Below are 5,486 nucleotides of genomic sequence, written 5' to 3'. Positions count from 1 at the left end.
CTTTATATATATATTTCCTTTATATTCTGGTTCTGCAGTAAACTTGGGGGTTATAAAAAATGACAATTACATTGCAGTTATTATATCTAAGTAATTCCAAGGACATTTAGAATAAATACACCTATATATATACTAATCTCATTCTATTTCTTAATAAGATAATTACATGCAACTTTAACAATAAAAATTTATGATTCGAAGGCTAAAGAAAGGCAAACATTAATAGTTTCAAAAACCTCGGAAAATCATATTTAGCATTGACCATAAATTTAGCTTGTCTGCCTCTTAATTTTCTTCTTCCCTCTCTGTCTCCCTCACTCCCACTCTACTTTCCACAATCCTCCCTCCCTTTCTTTATTAACTCCTTTTATGTATTTATCCAGTAAGACATTCAGTCAGCAAATATTCTAAGAATTTATTTTGCATCACAGATTGAACAGGAAATAAAAAGAAGGAAATCATTTTTTTTTAACTTCTCACTGCGAATTGAATGAAGATTTACAGAGTACATACTAACTTTTCCATTCAACAAATCACACACTTCATTTCATTCCAATGAGTATAGTCCCCTCCATGTAACATCAGTTATAACACTTCTTCTCTGTGATTCTCTTTTCCAACTCTTCTGAACTGTGCCCTAGGTTAAATGCTGCCCTTTTAATCTTGAATGGTTGACCGTTCCATAGTAAGCCTACTGTACTAGTATTATTGTCTCCACTATATACCTTTTCTGGTCTTTTATATCTAGTCTATTCCACATTTCCATGCAGGACTTTCTAATTTAATCCCTTTCAGTGCAGTGGATAGTTTTAGCCAGGCACCATCTAGTTCTCCTGGTCTCAGTGTAATAGAGACTGATATTCATGTGTTCTATTAGTCCATTGGACTCATTGATTCTAAGCATCCTTGAACTTTCATCACACTTCTTTCCTCTGCAAATGGAGAGACCAATAGTTGCACCCGATATGGCTGTTAATGAGCTTTTAAGATCCCAGTCACTACACACAAAGGTAGAATGTACAATATTCTCATTCGGGACTTGTTGTTGTTAAGTACCTTTAAGTCAATTCCGATTGATAGTGACCCTGTATAGGGTTTCCAAGGAGCAGCTGGTGAGCTTGAACCACCAACTTTGCAGTTCAAATGACTTTGCAGTCTGATGCATTAGCCCACAGTGCCACACTAAGTGTCTGCTTAGACTGCATTCCTGAGCCCCCAGGCCCAGCAATTCCCTTATGGGATTTGTCCAAGAAGTTTACATAAATTTTTGCCCCTTGGATGCTCTGTGACAATCATAGATATGCTTACAGTAATGGTAAACATCCATGTACAAATATCCTCTGTCAAAACTTTATATATTTGTGGGTATTCTTCTATTCTCCATCCCATGCTTTTTAAGTATGTATATCTCTCCATGTATCTACACTGGAATCAGAGTTGTGAATATAACTGTATTTTACCTTTATTCACTTCAACTCTTGGACTCCTCCTAGTGTTTTCCCTTGTCTTCATCATTCTTCTGCCAACCTCCCTCTTGTTGTGTTTTGCTTTCCTTCACCCAAGTTAATGTGTGTCTACCCTCTAGCCAGTGGATCACTCTCCTTTCCTTCACATCCACCCACCTTTGTTGTTATTAGGTACCATTAAGTAGATTCCAACTCATAGCAACCCTATGTACAACAGAACAAAACACTGCCCAGTCCCACACCATCCTCACAATAAGGATGAGCCCATTGCTGCTGTCACTGCGAATCCATTTCACTGGGGGGTCTTCCTCTTGTTCAATGACCCACCACTTTACCAAGCATGATGTTTTTCTCCAAGGACTGATCCCTCCTGATAATATTTCTCAAGTATGAGAGGCCAAGTCTGACCATCTTGGCTTCTAAGGAGAATTTTGGCTGTATTTCTTCCAACACAGATCGGTTTGCTCTTTTGGCAGTCCATGGTATTTTAAATTAATAATTCTTCTCCAACACCATAACTCAAATGTATCAATTTTTCTACAGTCTACCTATTCATTGTCAAACTTTCACATGCATATGAGGCTATTGAAAATAGCTTGGGTTAGGTGTACCTTAGTCCTCAACCTGACAAAAAACTTGGCTTTTGAACACTTTAAAGAGATCTTGTGCAGATTTGCTTAGTGCAATCCGTCATTTGATGTGTTGGCTTCTGCTTCCATGAGTATTGATAGTAGATCCAAGCAAAATGAAGTCTTCGATCTTTTCTTCATTTATCATGATGTTGTTTATTGGTCCAGTGGTGATGACTTTCGTTTCCTTTACACTGCAGAGCAACCCATCATCATGGCTCTAGTCTTTGATCAAGCAGAGCTGCTGCATACTGGTGACGACACTACAGTTGTTCAAGATGCTGGCACTCAATTTTTGGCCTAAAGCCCAAGTGTCCTCTACCTAGAAGGCGTCAAGTTCAGTGACTTCCAAGCCACACTGCAGGGGCTGCTGCTGGCTGGCTTCTTCCTCTTCATCTCTTTCACTAAGCCTCTCAAGACCTCTCCTAAGAGCACCCTCTGCCCAACATCTTCAATCTGTACATGGTGGTCACCATGCTGCTGCAGTTCCTTGTGCATTTCACGAGCCTCACCTAATTATACAGCGAGGCCCAGGCCTGGAGCCCGCCAAAGCAGGAGCAGTTTGTGGACTTGTACAAGGAGCTCAAGCCAAGCCTGGTCAATAGCACCATGTACTTCATGGGCATGGCCATCAGACAGCAGCAACCTTCGCCATCAACTGCAGGGGTTCATCCTTCATGGAAAGCCTACCCAAGAACAAGCCTTTGGTGTAGAGCCTGGCACTGTCTCCCTTGGCCATCGCTGATCGGCTCATTGGCTCTTCTCCCATGTCAACAGCCAGTTTGGCTTGGCAGACATCTCTGTAGAATTCAAGATGGTCATTACCCAGGTCATGTTCATTGACTTCTGCCTGGTGTTCCTGTTGGACCATGTCCTGGGGACCCCAAATCTGAAAGTGCCTTCCTGAGATGGCAATACCAGCACAACTGCCCACTGTCCCTGCCTGAAGGAGCCTTGTAGGGCCTCTGAGGGAACTGAACCCCACAGATTGGCCAGCTGCCTTGACTACCATACTGAGTTGGGACCTTCAGGGCTCAATAGTGGTCTGTACAGCAGAACTGTTCCTGGGCCAGCACCTTCAGCCAATAAAGCAGCATTAAGATTTTAAGGCAGGGGGGAGTATTTTACATCCTCTCTTTTCAGGGAATAAGGTTGTATCATCTGTATATTAGGGATTGTTAATCTTCCACCAATTCTGATGCCGTATTCTTCATATAATCCAGTTTCTCACATTATTTGCTCAGCATACAGATTGAATAACTGTGGTGAAAGAATACATTCCTGGTACATACCTTTCCTAATTTTAATCCATTCAGTGTCCCCTGTTTTATTTGAATATATGTGTACAATTAAGTGTTCTGGAATAACCATTCTTCTCAATGTTATCTATAACTTGTCATAATCCACACAGTCAAAGCCTTTGCATAGTCAATAAAGCACAGGTAAACATTTTTCAGGTATTCTCTGCTTTCAGTTAAGATTCATCTGACATCAACAAAGATATACCTCTTTCCATGTCCTCATCTGAGTCTGGCTTGATTTCTTTTAGCATGTAAGACTTTTCTTGACTTTTTACCATTGTGATTTCATACATTTGTCTTTTTGTGATTGACTAATTTCACTCATCTTAATGTCTAGTGTGCTGCTGTAGGAATAGCATTAAACTGCTAATCAAAGGTTGGCAGTTGAACTTCACCAGCCAGTCATCAGAAACCCTATACAGGATACACAGCTGCTATGATTTGGACCTGATTCGACAGCACTTACCACCACCACCACCACCAATATCTCCAGGTTTATCCATTTTATGAGGTGTTTCTCAGATACTCATTGTTATTCTTCAGTGTTGCCTTGTATTCCATTGTGTGTATGTACCAATGTTTATTTATCCATTCTTTCATCGATGGGTATTTAGGCTGTCACCATCTTATTGCTATTGCATATAGTGCTAGAATGATTGAACAACTAGAATAAATATTCTATTTGTGTCACAGTTCTTATTTCTTAAAGATATATACCAAGTACAGGAATTGCTGGATCATATGAAATTTCTCTTTCGAACATTTTGAGGATGCACCATACTATTTTCCACAGGGGGTGTACCATTTTACAGTCCCACTAGCAGTATAGAAGGGTCCAATCATTTTAGATTTTGTTGTTGTTGTTTCTTTATGCTTTTTTGGACTTTGCTATTAATTCTCAACTGAGATGATATCTTATTCTTGTTTTCATCTGTATCTTTGGCACTGTAGAATATGCACTGCATTGCTAAATTAAAGGTTGGTGGCTCAGAACCACCAGTCACTCCTCAGAAACAAGATCACTATGGTTGGTACCAACTTGATGGCACTTAACAACAAATGTCTAATGATCACAGGCATTTCATCATGTTTGTTGGGTGCATGAATATCCTTTGATGAAATGTCTGTGCATGTCCTCTGTCTAGTTTTCAATTGGATTACTTGTCTTTTTCTTGTTGACATTTTCTATAAAGTCCCTTATCATATATAGCATTGCAAAAATATTGTCTTATCAGTTTGTGCTTTCTCTTTTTACTCTTTTGGTGAAATCTTTCAGTGCACACAAGCCTCATTTTTAGGACTTTCCCATGATTTATTTTGTCTTCTGCTGTTTGTATGTATTCAGTTTCCTTTGATAGTATATTTATGCCATGTATTGGAAGCCTTATATTTTCATTGATGATCTCTATAGTTCTAGGATTTACATTTATGTCTTTAGTTCATGTTGAGTTTGTTTTTGTATATAGTGTGAGATACGGATCTTGTCTCATTTTCTGTAAATTGGTTTTCAGTATCATTTGTAGGAGAGACTGTCTCTTCCCTGTTTAGTGTATTTTGTTCCTTTATCAAAGATCAATTGACTGTAGGTGGATGGATTTACTTCTGGGTTCTCAATTCTATTCCATTAATCTAGGTGCTTTCATTTTATAACTAACAGATTGTTTTGACCACTATGATTGCGTAGTAAGTTTTGAGAGGTCCTACTGTGTTCTTTTTCTTTAGTAATGCTTTTCTTATTTTGGGCCTCTTTTTCTTTCTATAAAAAGTTAGTGATCACATCACTTTAAAGCAGGCATGGAGAATGTCCAGCCATGGGCCTTATATATATTGTTGTTGTTAAGTGCTGTAGAGTTGGTTCCAATCCATAGTGACCCTGTATAGGGCTTCCAAGGAGCAGTTGGTGAGCTTGAACCACTGACATTGTAGTTCAAACTGACTTTGCAGTACAGCACATTGACCCATGGTGCCACAGACCGGAAAAATCATTTGGTCTGACTCTGCCAAAGCAACTACAGTTCCAACAATTATAATAACAGTGAATTAATGAATTGTTTGGCCAAATATAGAAGACGAATTGTTAAGCCGATAAT

General features: G+C 39.2%; 1 pseudogene; it reads left to right on the top strand.

Moving 5' to 3' along the window:
• Positions 1 to 965: 965 nt before the first annotated feature.
• Positions 966 to 3,002, top strand: LOC102828456 (annotated as a pseudogene).
• The last annotated feature ends 2,484 nt before the right edge of the window (positions 3,003 to 5,486 follow it).

This window comes from Chrysochloris asiatica, unplaced genomic scaffold (assembly GCF_000296735.1).
Source record: "Chrysochloris asiatica unplaced genomic scaffold, ChrAsi1.0 scaffold00131, whole genome shotgun sequence".
In the NCBI taxonomy this organism is placed as follows: Eukaryota; Metazoa; Chordata; class Mammalia; order Afrosoricida; family Chrysochloridae; genus Chrysochloris; species Chrysochloris asiatica.
The sequence above is the reverse complement of the archived record's forward strand: the minus strand, read 5'-3'. Positions and strand labels throughout refer to the sequence as shown.